The 15,673-nt window shown below is 43.4% G+C and overlaps 9 pseudogenes; all 9 read left to right on the top strand.

Moving 5' to 3' along the window:
* Positions 1–299: 299 nt before the first annotated feature.
* LOC130338566 (U2 spliceosomal RNA) lies at positions 300–563 on the top strand (annotated as a pseudogene).
* A 1,441-nt stretch (positions 564–2,004) lies between these two features.
* Positions 2,005–2,268, top strand: LOC130339895 (U2 spliceosomal RNA; annotated as a pseudogene).
* Positions 2,269–3,728: 1,460 nt separating this feature from the next.
* Positions 3,729–3,995, top strand: LOC130341148 (U2 spliceosomal RNA; annotated as a pseudogene).
* A 1,467-nt stretch (positions 3,996–5,462) lies between these two features.
* On the top strand, positions 5,463–5,727 carry LOC130340579 (U2 spliceosomal RNA; annotated as a pseudogene).
* A 1,462-nt stretch (positions 5,728–7,189) lies between these two features.
* Positions 7,190–7,455, top strand: LOC130341084 (U2 spliceosomal RNA; annotated as a pseudogene).
* Positions 7,456–8,915: 1,460 nt separating this feature from the next.
* LOC130340135 (U2 spliceosomal RNA) lies at positions 8,916–9,180 on the top strand (annotated as a pseudogene).
* Positions 9,181–10,646: 1,466 nt separating this feature from the next.
* LOC130341181 (U2 spliceosomal RNA) lies at positions 10,647–10,913 on the top strand (annotated as a pseudogene).
* A 1,477-nt stretch (positions 10,914–12,390) lies between these two features.
* On the top strand, positions 12,391–12,655 carry LOC130340124 (U2 spliceosomal RNA; annotated as a pseudogene).
* A 1,466-nt stretch (positions 12,656–14,121) lies between these two features.
* On the top strand, positions 14,122–14,385 carry LOC130338555 (U2 spliceosomal RNA; annotated as a pseudogene).
* Positions 14,386–15,673: the final 1,288 nt, after the last annotated feature.

Here is a 15,673-nt window from a genome sequence, read left to right as displayed (position 1 = left end):
CATATGCAGATCTGAAATATTGTCTTATATGCAAGAGGAGGAGTGATGGGGGTTCAGGCAAAAGCCAGGCTATGGATTGCATTGCTAAATGCTCCATCAGAGTGCAATGGTCGCCTGTCCTTTTTTTAAGTGATGATGTGGGTTTAGCCTGTGCTGTATGTATGTATGTATGGGTGGCTGACTGCCACCCACCCAGAGAGTGTATGGGAGTCTGGTTGGCTGCCAGCCTTCCTTCCATTCCTATGAGTAATGTGAGTGCTCATGAAGGGGACATGGTTGGGTCCACCCCTTTCCCGGTTATCCCCTCTAGGCCTTTTGGCTTAGATCAAGTGTAAAAAAAGAAAGGATCTTGCGACAGATCGCATCCTGAGGCACGTTTTTTTTTGTGTGAATACTTGCACTTGGGTGACTTGTGAGCACATACTGATACATACGTTCCCTATCTGGGGACCATAAATTAAATGGATTTTTGAGAAAGGGAGCTGATTTGGAAGCTTGCTTCTGTCGCCCTATGCATTGACCCGATGTGGCAGTATCTTCGGGTAGTGAACAGTGCACCACCCCATTCCAGTGTTAAACAAGAAAGATTCTCATTTAATCCTCCGTGGGTGAGAATTTGAGTTTGAGAATTGGAGACCAAAATGATGAGTTGCACTGACTGGTTTATGAACGTCTATTCATTTAGCGTTTTAATGACCATGTTTGCACACTGATTGGTGTAAAAAAATAAAATAAAACTAAATAATAATAATCTAGCACACCTGTGCAGGTTTGACATGACATGACAGGTAGCTGTCTTGTGGGTGGTGCTGAATCCTGTTAAATGACATGAGGGTCTCATGCCTATACACAAGGGTGTGTCATTGCTGTTGCTTGACCATGCATTGGTTTCTGTGGTCAGTGAATGATAAAAACAAAATTTACCATCCATTGATGGATGGGAAATCCGCCATGAGGCATTTGTTTTTAGAAACTGCTGCTCACAACCAATGTTGCAATGGAGTGTCTCCATCTGCTGGTGGTATTGGAAAGGCATTAGTGCTATGACAGGGTCTGAAGAAGAAGAAGAAGAAGAAGAAGAAGACGGAAAAAAATATATATAAAAAGAAAAAGAGAGAGAGAGAGAGACTGACTTAGTGAGCGAGTGAGTGAGAGAGAGTGAGTGAGTGAGTGAGTGAGTGAGAACAAATGAGTTAAAGCAAGTGAGTGAGAGAGATCGAATGAATGAAAGTCTGAATGACAGAAAGAAAAAAGGATGAAGAAAGAAGCATGAAGAAAAAAAAATGTATATGGAGTTGCTGACATGAGTGCAATCTACAAAGCCGTTGAGGCTGATCCTCATGGGAGGATTATTGCACCAGGACCCTTAGCACTTTTAAAATGCCATTCAATGCCACGGGCTAGATGTAAACTGCAGATGACCATGTTGTGGTAGTTACCATGGATACCCAAGTGATGTGTGAGCTAACACATAGGCCCAACAGATTCCAAGAAGGCCAGAATCACCAGCGGCACCACCATCGATTGTCAGGTCACCCGGATTCAGCAAATACCAGAGTCCAAAATGATGCAGGTTTATACTGTTAATTTTCAGTTTATCGTTACAGTTGGTGTTATTCCATGTCGGAAGGGACGCAGCTACAGCCAGTGGGGTAACTAGAGACAGGCAGGCAGCTATGTGCAACAAAGGTAGGCGTGTTGTTTTCATATGCAGATCTGAAATATTGTCTTATTTGCAAGAGGAGGAGTGATGGGGGTTCAGGCAAAAGCCAGGCTCTGGATTGCATTGCTAAATGCTCCATCAGAGTGCAATGGTCGCCTGTCCTTTTTTTAAGTGATGATGTGGGTTTAGCCTGTGCTGTATGTATGTATGTATGGGTGGCTGACTGCCACCCACCCAGAGAGTGTATGGGAGGCTGGTTGGCTGCCAGCCTTCCTTCCATTCCTATGAGTAATGTGAGTGCTCATGAAGGGGACATGGTTGGGTCCACCCCTTTCCCGGTTATCCCCTCTAGGCCTTTTGGCTTAGATCAAGTGTAAAAAAAGAAAGGATCTTGCGACAGATCGCACCATGAGGCACGTTTTTTTTTGTGTGAATACTTGCACTTGGGTGACTTGTGAGCACATACTGATACATACGTTCCCTATCTGGGGACCATAAATTAAATGGATTTTTGAGAAAGGGAGCTGATTTGGAAGCTTGCTTCTGTCGCCCTATGCATTGACCCGATGTGGCAGTATCTTCGGGTAGTGAACAGTGCACCACCCCATTCCAGTGTTAAACAAGAAAGATTCTCATTTAATCCTCCGTGGGTGAGAATTTGAGTTTGAGAATTGGAGACCAAAATGATGAGTTGCACTGACTGGTTTATGAACGTCTATTCATTTAGCGTTTTAATGACCATGTTTGCACACTGATTGGTGTAAAAAAATAAAATAAAACTAAATAATAATAATCTAGCACACCTGTGCAGGTTTGACATGACATGACAGGTAGCTGTCTTGTGGGTGGTGCTGAATCCTGTTAAATGACATGAGGGTCTCATGCCTATACACAAGGGTGTGTCATTGCTGTTGCTTGACCATGCATTGGTTTCTGTGGTCAGTGAATGATAAAAACAAAATTTACCATCCATTGATGGATGGGAAATCCGCCATGAGGCATTTGTTTTTAGAAACTGCTGCTCACAACCAATGTTGCAATGGAGTGTCTCCATCTGCTGGTGGTATTGGAAAGGCATTAGTGCTATGACAGGGTCTGAAGAAGAAGAAGAAGAAGACGGAAAAAAATATATATAAAAAGAAAAAGAGAGAGAGAGAGAGAGACTGACTTAGTGAGCGAGTGAGTGAGAGAGTGAGAGTGAGTGAGAGTGAATGAGTGAGTGAGTGATTGAGTGAGTGAGTGAGTGAGAACAAATGAGTTAAAGCAAGTGAGTGAGAGAGATCGAATGAATGAAAGTCTGAATGACAGAAAGAAAAAAGGATGAAGAAAGAAGCATGAAGAAAAAAAAATGTATATGGAGTTGCTGACATGAGTGCAATCTACAAAGCCGTTGAGGCTGATCCTCATGGGAGGATTATTGCACCAGGACCCTTAGCACTTTTAAAATGCCATTCAATGCCACGGGCTAGATGTAAACTGCAGATGACCATGTTGTGGTAGTTACCATGGATACCCAAGTGATGTGTGAGCTAACACATAGGCCCAACAGATTCCAAGAAGGCCAGAATCACCAGCGGCACCACCATCGATTGTCAGGTCACCCGGATTCAGCAAATACCAGAGTCCAAAATGATGCAGGTTTATACTGTTAATTTTCAGTTTATCGTTACAGTTGGTGTTATTCCATGTCGGAAGGGACGCAGCTACAGCCAGTGGGGTAACTAGAGACAGGCAGGCAGCTATGTGCAACAAAGGTAGGCGTGTTGTTTTCATATGCAGATCTGAAATATTGTCTTATATGCAAGAGGAGGAGTGATGGGGGTTCAGGCAAAAGCCAGGCTATGGATTGCATTGCTAAATGCTCCATCAGAGTGCAATGGTCGCCTGTCCTTTTTTTAAGTGATGATGTGGGTTTAGCCTGTGCTGTATGTATGTATGGGTGGCTGACTGCCACCCACCCAGAAAGTGTATGGGAGGCTGGTTGGCTGCCAGCCTTCCTTCCATTCCTATGAGTAATGTGAGTGCTCATGAAGGGGACATGGTTGGGTCCACCCCTTTCCCGGTTATCCCCTCTAGGCCTTTTGGCTTAGATCAAGTGTAAAAAAAAGAAAGGATCTTGCGACAGATCGCATCCTGAGGCATGTTTTTTTTTTTGTGTGAATACTTGCACTTGGGTGACTTGTGAGCACATACTGATACATACGTTCCCTATCTGGGGACCATAAATTAAATGGATTTTTGAGAAAGGGAGCTGATTTGGAAGCTTGCTTCTGTCGCCCTATGCATTGACCCGATGTGGCAGTATCTTCGGGTAGTGAACAGTGCACCACCCCATTCCAGTGTTAAACAAGAAAGATTCTCATTTAATCCTCCGTGGGTGAGAATTTGAGACCAAAATGATGAGTTGCACTGACTGGTTTATGAACGTCTATTCATTTAGCGTTTTAATGACCATGTTTGCACACTGATTGGTCTAAAAAAATAAAATAAAACTAAATAATAATAATCTAGCACACCTGTGCAGGTTTGACATGACATGACAGGTAGCTGTCTTGTGGGTGGTGCTGAATCCTGTTAAATGACATGAGGGTCTCATGCCTATACACAAGGGTGTGTCATTGCTGTTGCTTGACCATGCATTGGTTTCTGTGGTCAGTGAATGATAAAAACAAAATTTACCATCCATTGATGGATGGGAAATCCGCCATGAGGCATTTGTTTTTAGAAACTGCTGCTCACAACCAATGTTGCAATGGAGTGTCTCCATCTGCTGGTGGTATTGGAAAGGCATTAGTGCTATGACAGGGTCTGAAGAAGAAGAAGAAGAAGAAGACGGAAAAAAATATATATAAAAAGAAAAAGAGAGAGAGAGAGAGAGAGAGAGACTGACTTAGTGAGCGAGTGAGTGAGAGAGTGAGAGTGAGTGAGAGTGAATGAGTGAGTGAGTGAGTGATTGAGTGAGTGAGTGGGTGAGTGAGAACAAATGAGTTAAAGCAAGTGAGTGAGAGAGATCGAATGAATGAAAGTCTGAATGACAGAAAGAAAAAAGGATGAAGAAAGAAGCATGAAGAAAAAAAAATGTATATGGAGTTGCTGACATGAGTGCAATCTACAAAGCCGTTGAGGCTGATCCTCATGGGAGGATTATTGCACCAGGACCCTTAGCACTTTTAAAATGCCATTCAATGCCACGGGCTAGATGTAAACTGCAGATGACCATGTTGTGGTAGTTACCATGGATACCCAAGTGATGTGTGAGCTAACACATAGGCCCAACAGATTCCAAGAAGGCCAGAATCACCAGCGGCACCACCATCGATTGTCAGGTCACCCGGATTCAGCAAATACCAGAGTCCAAAATGATGCAGGTTTATACTGTTAATTTTCAGTTTATCGTTACAGTTGGTGTTATTCCATGTCGGAAGGGACGCAGCTACAGCCAGTGGGGTAACTAGAGACAGGCAGGCAGCTATGTGCAACAAAGGTAGGCGTGTTGTTTTCATATGCAGATCTGAAATATTGTCTTATATGCAAGAGGAGGAGTGATGGGGGTTCAGGCAAAAGCCAGGCTATGGATTGCATTGCTAAATGCTCCATCAGAGTGCAATGGTCGCCTGTCCTTTTTTTAAGTGATGATGTGGGTTTAGCCTGTGCTGTATGTATGTATGTATGGGTGGCTGACTGCCACCCACCCAGAGAGTGTATGGGAGTCTGGTTGGCTGCCAGCCTTCCTTCCATTCCTATGAGTAATGTGAGTGCTCATGAAGGGGACATGGTTGGGTCCACCCCTTTCCCGGTTATCCCCTCTAGGCCTTTTGGCTTAGATCAAGTGTAAAAAAAGAAAGGATCTTGCGACAGATCGCATCCTGAGGCACGTTTTTTTTTTGTGTGAATACTTGCACTTGGGTGACTTGTGAGCACATACTGACACATACGTTCCCTATCTGGGGACCATAAATTAAATGGATTTTTGAGAAAGGGAGCTGATTTGGAAGCTTGCTTCTGTCGCCCTATGCATTGACCCGATGTGGCAGTATCTTCGGGTAGTGAACAGTGCACCACCCCATTCCAGTGTTAAACAAGAAAGATTCTCATTTAATCCTCCGTGGGTGAGAATTTGAGTTTGAGAATTGGAGACCAAAATGATGAGTTGCACTGACTGGTTTATGAACGTCTATTCATTTAGCGTTTTAATGACCATGTTTGCACACTGATTGGTGTAAAAAAATAAAATAAAACTAAATAATAATAATCTAGCACACCTGTGCAGGTTTGACATGACATGACAGGTAGCTGTCTTGTGGGTGGTGCTGAATCCTGTTAAATGACATGAGGGTCTCATGCCTATACACAAGGGTGTGTCATTGCTGTTGCTTGACCATGCATTGGTTTCTGTGGTCAGTGAATGATAAAAACTAAATTTACCATCTATTGATGGATGGGAAATCCGCCATGAGGCATTTGTTTTTAGAAACTGCTGCTCACAACCAATGTTGCAATGGAGTGTCTCCATCTGCTGGTGGTATTGGAAAGGCATTAGTGCTATGACAGGGTCTGAAGAAGAAGAAGAAGAAGACGGAAAAAAATATATATAAAAAGAAAAAGAGAGAGAGAGAGAGACTGACTTAGTGAGCGAGTGAGTGAGAGAGTGAGAGTGAGTGAGAGTGAATGAGTGAGTGAGTGATTGAGTGAGTGAGTGAGTGAGTGAGAACAAATGAGTTAAAGCAAGTGAGTGAGAGAGATCGAATGAATGAAAGTCTGAATGACAGAAAGAAAAAAGGATGAAGAAAGAAGCATGAAGAAAAAAAAATGTATATGGAGTTGCTGACATGAGTGCAATCTACAAAGCCGTTGAGGCTGATCCTCATGGGAGGATTATTGCACCAGGACCCTTAGCACTTTTAAAATGCCATTCAATGCCACGGGCTAGATGTAAACTGCAGATGACCATGTTGTGGTAGTTACCATGGATACCCAAGTGATGTGTGAGCTAACACATAGGCCCAACAGATTCCAAGAAGGCCAGAATCACCAGCGGCACCACCATCGATTGTCAGGTCACCCGGATTCAGCAAATACCAGAGTCCAAAATGATGCAGGTTTATACTGTTAATTTTCAGTTTATCGTTACAGTTGGTGTTATTCCATGTCGGAAGGGACGCAGCTACAGCCAGTGGGGTAACTAGAGACAGGCAGGCAGCTATGTGCAACAAAGGTAGGCGTGTTGTTTTCATATGCAGATCTGAAATATTGTCTTATATGCAAGAGGAGGAGTGATGGGGGTTCAGGCAAAAGCCAGGCTATGGATTGCATTGCTAAATGCTCCATCAGAGTGCAATGGTCGCCTGTCCTTTTTTTAAGTGATGATGTGGGTTTAGCCTGTGCTGTATGTATGTATGGGTGGCTGACTGCCACCCACCCAGAAAGTGTATGGGAGGCTGGTTGGCTGCCAGCCTTCCTTCCATTCCTATGAGTAATGTGAGTGCTCATGAAGGGGACATGGTTGGGTCCACCCCTTTCCCGGTTATCCCCTCTAGGCCTTTTGGCTTAGATCAAGTGTAAAAAAAAGAAAGGATCTTGCGACAGATCGCATCCTGAGGCACGTTTTTTTTTTGTGTGAATACTTGCACTTGGGTGACTTGTGAGCACATACTGATACATACGTTCCCTATCTGGGGACCATAAATTAAATGGATTTTTGAGAAAGGGAGCTGATTTGGAAGCTTGCTTCTGTCGCCCTATGCATTGACCCGATGTGGCAGTATCTTCGGGTAGTGAACAGTGCACCACCCCATTCCAGTGTTAAACAAGAAAGATTCTCATTTAATCCTCCGTGGGTGAGAATTTGAGTTTGAGAATTGGAGACCAAAATGATGAGTTGCACTGACTGGTTTATGAACGTCTATTCATTTAGCGTTTTAATGACCATGTTTGCACACTGATTGGTGTAAAAAAATAAAATAAAACTAAATAATAATAATCTAGCACACCTGTGCAGGTTTGACATGACATGACAGGTAGCTGTCTTGTGGGTGGTGCTGAATCCTGTTAAATGACATGAGGGTCTCATGCCTATACACAAGGGTGTGTCATTGCTGTTGCTTGACCATGCATTGGTTTCTGTGGTCAGTGAATGATAAAAACAAAATTTACCATCCATTGATGGATGGGAAATCCGCCATGAGGCATTTGTTTTTAGAAACTGCTGCTCACAACCAATGTTGCAATGGAGTGTCTCCATCTGCTGGTGGTATTGGAAAGGCATTAGTGCTATGACAGGGTCTGAAGAAGAAGAAGAAGAAGACGGAAAAAAATATATATAAAAAGAAAAAGAGAGAGAGAGAGAGAGACTGACTTAGTGAGCGAGTGAGTGAGAGAGTGAGAGTAAGTGAGAGTGAATGAGTGAGTGAGTGAGTGAGTGAGTGAGTGAGAACAAATGAGTTAAAGCAAGTGAGTGAGAGAGATCGAATGAATGAAAGTCTGAATGACAGAAAGAAAAAAGGATGAAGAAAGAAGCATGAAGAAAAAAAAATGTATATGGAGTTGCTGACATGAGTGCAATCTACAAAGCCGTTGAGGCTGATCCTCATGGGAGGATTATTGCACCAGGACCCTTAGCACTTTTAAAATGCCATTCAATGCCACGGGCTAGATGTAAACTGCAGATGACCATGTTGTGGTAGTTACCATGGATACCCAAGTGATGTGTGAGCTAACACATAGGCCCAACAGATTCCAAGAAGGCCAGAATCACCAGCGGCACCACCATCGATTGTCATGTCACCCGGATTCAGCAAATACCAGAGTCCAAAATGATGCAGGTTTATACTGTTAATTTTCAGTTTATCGTTACAGTTGGTGTTATTCCATGTCGGAAGGGACGCAGCTACAGCCAGTGGGGTAACTAGAGACAGGAAGGCAGCTATGTGCAACAAAGGTAGGCGTGTTGTTTTCATATGCAGATCTGAAATATTGTCTTATATGCAAGAGGAGGAGTGATGGGGGTTCAGGCAAAAGCCAGGCTATGGATTGCATTGCTAAATGCTCCATCAGAGTGCAATGGTCGCCTGTCCTTTTTTTAAGTGATGATGTGGGTTTAGCCTGTGCTGTATGTATGTATGTATGGGTGGCTGACTGCCACCCACCCAGAAAGTGTATGGGAGGCTGGTTGGCTGCCAGCCTTCCTTCCATTCCTATGAGTAATGTGAGTGCTCATGAAGGGGACATGGTTGGGTCCACCCCTTTCCCGGTTATCCCCTCTAGGCCTTTTGGCTTAGATCAAGTGTAAAAAAAGAAAGGATCTTGCGACAGATCGCATCCTGAGGCACGTTTTTTTTTTGTGTGAATACTTGCACTTGGGTGACTTGTGAGCACATACTGATACATACGTTCCCTATCTGGGGACCATAAATTAAATGGATTTTTGAGAAAGGGAGCTGATTTGGAAGCTTGCTTCTGTCGCCCTATGCATTGACCCGATGTGGCAGTATCTTCGGGTAGTGAACAGTGCACCACCCCATTCCAGTGTTAAACAAGAAAGATTCTCATTTAATCCTCCGTGGGTGAGAATTTGAGTTTGAGAATTGGAGACCAAAATGATGAGTTGCACTGACTGGTTTATGAACGTCTATTCATTTAGCGTTTTAATGACCATGTTTGCACACTGATTGGTGTAAAAAAATAAAATAAAACTAAATAATAATAATCTAGCACACCTGTGCAGGTTTGACATGACATGACAGGTAGCTGTCTTGTGGGTGGTGCTGAATCCTGTTAAATGACATGAGGGTCTCATGCCTATACACAAGGGTGTGTCATTGCTGTTGCTTGACCATGCATTGGTTTCTGTGGTCAGTGAATGATAAAAACAAAATTTACCATCCATTGATGGATGGGAAATCCGCCATGAGGCATTTGTTTTTAGAAACTGCTGCTCACAACCAATGTTGCAATGGAGTGTCTCCATCTGCTGGTGGTATTGGAAAGGCATTAGTGCTATGACAGGGTCTGAAGAAGAAGAAGAAGAAGACGGAAAAAAATATATATAAAAAGAAAAAGAGAGAGAGAGAGAGAGAGACTGACTTAGTGAGCGAGTGAGTGAGAGAGTGAGAGTGAGTGAGAGTGAATGAGTGAGTGAGTGATTGAGTGAGTGAGTGAGTGAGTGAGAACAAATGAGTTAAAGCAAGTGAGTGAGAGAGATCGAATGAATGAAAGTCTGAATGACAGAAAGAAAAAAGGATGAAGAAAGAAGCATGAAGAAAAAAAAATGTATATGGAGTTGCTGACATGAGTGCAATCTACAAAGCCGTTGAGGCTGATCCTCATGGGAGGATTATTGCACCAGGACCCTTAGCACTTTTAAAATGCCATTCAATGCCACGGGCTAGATGTAAACTGCAGATGACCATGTTGTGGTAGTTACCATGGATACCCAAGTGATGTGTGAGCTAACACATAGGCCCAACAGATTCCAAGAAGGCCAGAATCACCAGCGGCACCACCATCGATTGTCAGGTCACCCGGATTCAGAAAATACCAGAGTCCAAAATGATGCAGGTTTATACTGTTAATTTTCAGTTTATCGTTACAGTTGGTGTTATTCCATGTCGGAAGGGACGCAGCTACAGCCAGTGGGGTAACTAGAGACAGGCAGGCAGCTATGTGCAACAAAGGTAGGCGTGTTGTTTTCATATGCAGATCTGAAATATTGTCTTATATGCAAGAGGAGGAGTGATGGGGGTTCAGGCAAAAGCCAGGCTATGGATTGCATTGCTAAATGCTCCATCAGAGTGCAATGGTCGCCTGTCCTTTTTTTAAGTGATGATGTGGGTTTAGCCTGTGCTGTATGTATGTATGGGTGGCTGACTGCCACCCACCCAGAAAGTGTATGGGAGGCTGGTTGGCTGCCAGCCTTCCTTCCATTCCTATGAGTAATGTGAGTGCTCATGAAGGGGACATGGTTGGGTCCACCCCTTTCCCGGTTATCCCCTCTAGGCCTTTTGGCTTAGATCAAGTGTAAAAAAAAAAGAAAGGATCTTGCGACAGATCGCATCCTGAGGCACGTTTTTTTTTGTGTGAATACTTGCACTTGGGTGACTTGTGAGCACATACTGATACATACGTTCCCTATCTGGGGACCATAAATTAAATGGATTTTTGAGAAAGGGAGCTGATTTGGAAGCTTGCTTCTGTCGCCCTATGCATTGACCCGATGTGGCAGTATCTTCGGGTAGTGAACAGTGCACCACCCCATTCCAGTGTTAAACAAGAAAGATTCTCATTTAATCCTCCGTGGGTGAGAATTTGAGTTTGAGAATTGGAGACCAAAATGATGAGTTGCACTGACTGGTTTATGAACGTCTATTCATTTAGCGTTTTAATGACCATGTTTGCACACTGATTGGTGTAAAAAAATAAAATAAAACTAAATAATAATAATCTAGCACACCTGTGCAGGTTTGACATGACATGACAGGTAGCTGTCTTGTGGGTGGTGCTGAATCCTGTTAAATGACATGAGGGTCTCATGCCTATACACAAGGGTGTGTCATTGCTGTTGCTTGACCATGCATTGGTTTCTGTGGTCAGTGAATGATAAAAACAAAATTTACCATCCATTGATGGATGGGAAATCCGCCATGAGGCATTTGTTTTTAGAAACTGCTGCTCACAACCAATGTTGCAATGGAGTGTCTCCATCTGCTGGTGTTATTGGAAAGGCATTAGTGCTATGACAGGGTCTGAAGAAGAAGAAGAAGAAGAAGAAGAAGAAGAAGAAGAAGACGGAAAAAAATATATATAAAAAGAAAGAGAGAGAGAGAGAGAGAGACTGACTTAGTGAGCGAGTGAGTGAGAGAGTGAGAGTGAGTGAGAGTGAATGAGTGAGTGAGTGAGTGAGTGAGTGAGAACAAATGAGTTAAAGCAAGTGAGTGAGAGAGATCGAATGAATGAAAGTCTGAATGACAGAAAGAAAAAAGGATGAAGAAAGAAGCATGAAGAAAAAAAAATGTATATGGAGTTGCTGACATGAGTGCAATCTACAAAGCCGTTGAGGCTGATCCTCATGGGAGGATTATTGCACCAGGACCCTTAGCACTTTTAAAATGCCATTCAATGCCACGGGCTAGATGTAAACTGCAGATGACCATGTTGTGGTAGTTACCATGGATACCCAAGTGATGTGTGAGCTAACACATAGGCCCAACAGATTCCAAGAAGGCCAGAATCACCAGCGGCACCACCATCGATTGTCATGTCACCCGGATTCAGCAAATACCAGAGTCCAAAATGATGCAGGTTTATACTGTTAATTTTCAGTTTATCGTTACAGTTGGTGTTATTCCATGTCGGAAGGGACGCAGCTACAGCCAGTGGGGTAACTAGAGACAGGCAGGCAGCTATGTGCAACAAAGGTAGGCGTGTTGTTTTCATATGCAGATCTGAAATATTGTCTTATATGCAAGAGGAGGAGTGATGGGGGTTCAGGCAAAAGCCAGGCTATGGATTGCATTGCTAAATGCTCCATCAGAGTGCAATGGTCGCCTGTCCTTTTTTTAAGTGATGATGTGGGTTTAGCCTGTGCTGTATGTATGTATGTATGGGTGGCTGACTGCCACCCACCCAGAAAGTGTATGGGAGGCTGGTTGGCTGCCAGCCTTCCTTCCATTCCTATGAGTAATGTGAGTGCTCATGAAGGGGACATGGTTGGGTCCACCCCTTTCCCGGTTATCCCCTCTAGGCCTTTTGGCTTAGATCAAGTGTAAAAAAAGAAAGGATCTTGCGACAGATCGCATCCTGAGGCACGTTTTTTTTTTGTGTGAATACTTGCACTTGGGTGACTTGTGAGCACATACTGATACATACGTTCCCTATCTGGGGACCATAAATTAAATGGATTTTTGAGAAAGGGAGCTGATTTGGAAGCTTGCTTCTGTCGCCCTATGCATTGACCCGATGTGGCAGTATCTTCGGGTAGTGAACAGTGCACCACCCCATTCCAGTGTTAAACAAGAAAGATTCTCATTTAATCCTCCGTGGGTGAGAATTTGAGTTTGAGTATTGGAGACCAAAATGATGAGTTGCACTGACTGGTTTATGAACGTCTATTCATTTAGCGTTTTAATGACCATGTTTGCACACTGATTGGTGTAAAAAAATAAAATAAAACTAAATAATAATAATCTAGCACACCTGTGCAGGTTTGACATGACATGACAGGTAGCTGTCTTGTGGGTGGTGCTGAATCCTGTTAAATGACATGAGGGTCTCATGCCTATACACAAGGGTGTGTCATTGCTGTTGCTTGACCATGCATTGGTTTCTGTGGTCAGTGAATGATAAAAACAAAATTTACCATCCATTGATGGATGGGAAATCCGCCATGAGGCATTTGTTTTTAGAAACTGCTGCTCACAACCAATGTTGCAATGGAGTGTCTCCATCTGCTGGTGGTATTGGAAAGGCATTAGTGCTATGACAGGGTCTGAAGAAGAAGAAGAAGAAGAAGAAGACGGAAAAAAATATATATAAAAAGAAAAAGAGAGAGAGAGAGAGAGACTGACTTAGTGAGCGAGTGAGTGAGAGAGTGAGAGTAAGTGAGAGTGAATGAGTGAGTGAGTGATTGAGTGAGTGAGTGAGTGAGAACAAATGAGTTAAAGCAAGTGAGTGAGAGAGATCGAATGAATGAAAGTCTGAATGACAGAAAGAAAAAAGGATGAAGAAAGAAGCATGAAGAAAAAAAAATGTATATGGAGTTGCTGACATGAGTGCAATCTACAAAGCCGTTGAGGCTGATCCTCATGGGAGGATTATTGCACCAGGACCCTTAGCACTTTTAAAATGCCATTCAATGCCACGGGCTAGATGTAAACTGCAGATGACCATGTTGTGGTAGTTACCATGGATACCCAAGTGATGTGTGAGCTAACACATAGGCCCAACAGATTCCAAGAAGGCCAGAATCACCAGCGGCACCACCATCGATTGTCAGGTCACCCGGATTCAGCAAATACCAGAGTCCAAAATGATGCAGGTTTATACTGTTAATTTTCAGTTTATCGTTACAGTTGGTGTTATTCCATGTCGGAAGGGACGCAGCTACAGCCAGTGGGGTAACTAGAGACAGGCAGGCAGCTATGTGCAACAAAGGTAGGCGTGTTGTTTTCATATGCAGATCTGAAATATTGTCTTATATGCAAGAGGAGGAGTGATGGGGGTTCAGGCAAAAGCCAGGCTATGGATTGCATTGCTAAATGCTCCATCAGAGTGCAATGGTCGCCTGTCCTTTTTTTAAGTGATGATGTGGGTTTAGCCTGTGCTGTATGTATGTATGGGTGGCTGACTGCCACCCACCCAGAAAGTGTATGGGAGGCTGGTTGGCTGCCAGCCTTCCTTCCATTCCTATGAGTAATGTGAGTGCTCATGAAGGGGACATGGTTGGGTCCACCCCTTTCCCGGTTATCCCCTCTAGGCCTTTTGGCTTAGATCAAGTGTAAAAAAAGAAAGGATCTTGCGACAGATCGCATCCTGAGGCACGTTTTTTTTTGTGTGAATACTTGCACTTGGGTGACTTGTGAGCACATACTGATACATACGTTCCCTATCTGGGGACCATAAATTAAATGGATTTTTGAGAAAGGGAGCTGATTTGGAAGCTTGCTTCTGTCGCCCTATGCATTGACCCGATGTGGCAGTATCTTCGGGTAGTGAACAGTGCACCACCCCATTCCAGTGTTAAACAAGAAAGATTCTCATTTAATCCTCCGTGGGTGAGAATTTGAATTTGAGAATTGGAGACCAAAATGATGAGTTGCACTGACTGGTTTATGAACGTCTATTCATTTAGCGTTTTAATGACCATGTTTGCACACTGATTGGTGTAAAAAAATAAAATAAAACTAAATAATAATAATCTAGCACACCTGTGCAGGTTTGACATGACATGACAGGTAGCTGTCTTGTGGGTGGTGCTGAATCCTGTTAAATGACATGAGGGTCTCATGCCTATACACAAGGGTGTGTCATTGCTGTTGCTTGACCATGCATTGGTTTCTGTGGTCAGTGAATGATAAAAACAAAATTTACCATCCATTGATGGATGGGAAATCCGCCATGAGGCATTTGTTTTTAGAAACTGCTGCTCACAACCAATGTTGCAATGGATTGTCTCCATCTGCTGGTGGTATTGGAAAGGCATTAGTGCTATGACAGGGTCTGAAGAAGAAGAAGAAGAAGACGGAAAAAAATATATATAAAAAGAAAAAGAGAGAGAGAGAGAGACTGACTTAGTGAGCGAGTGAGTGAGAGAGTGAGAGTGAGTGAGAGTGAATGAGTGAGTGAGTGAGTGAGTGATTGAGTGAGTGAGTGAGTGAGTGAGTGAGAACAAATGAGTTAAAGCAAGTGAGTGAGAGAGATCGAATGAATGAAAGTCTGAATGACAGAAAGAAAAAAGGATGAAGAAAGAAGCATGAAGAAAAAAAAATGTATATGGAGTTGCTGACATGAGTGCAATCTACAAAGCCGTTGAGGCTGATCCTCATGGGAGGATTATTGCACCAGGACCCTTAGCACTTTTAAAATGCCATTCAATGCCACGGGCTAGATGTAAACTGCAGATGACCATGTTGTGGTAGTTACCATGGATACCCAAGTGATGTGTGAGCTAACACATAGGCCCAACAGATTCCAAGAAGGCCAGAATCACCAGCGGCACCACCATCGATTGTCAGGTCACCCGGATTCAGCAAATACCAGAGTCCAAAATGATGCAGGTTTATACTGTTAATTTTCAGTTTATCGTTACAGTTGGTGTTATTCCATGTCGGAAGGGACGCAGCTACAGCCAGTGGGGTAACTAGAGACAGGCAGGCAGCTATGTGCAACAAAGGTAGGCGTGTTGTTTTCATATGCAGATCTGAAATATTGTCTTATATGCAAGAGGAGGAGTGATGGGGGTTCAGGCAAAAGCCAGGCTATGGATTGCATTGCTAAATGCTCCATCAGAGTGCAATG

This window comes from Hyla sarda, chromosome 1 (genome assembly GCF_029499605.1).
Source record: "Hyla sarda isolate aHylSar1 chromosome 1, aHylSar1.hap1, whole genome shotgun sequence".
NCBI lineage: Eukaryota > Metazoa > Chordata > Amphibia > Anura > Hylidae > Hyla > Hyla sarda.
This window is presented reverse-complemented; position numbering and strand designations above follow the sequence as displayed.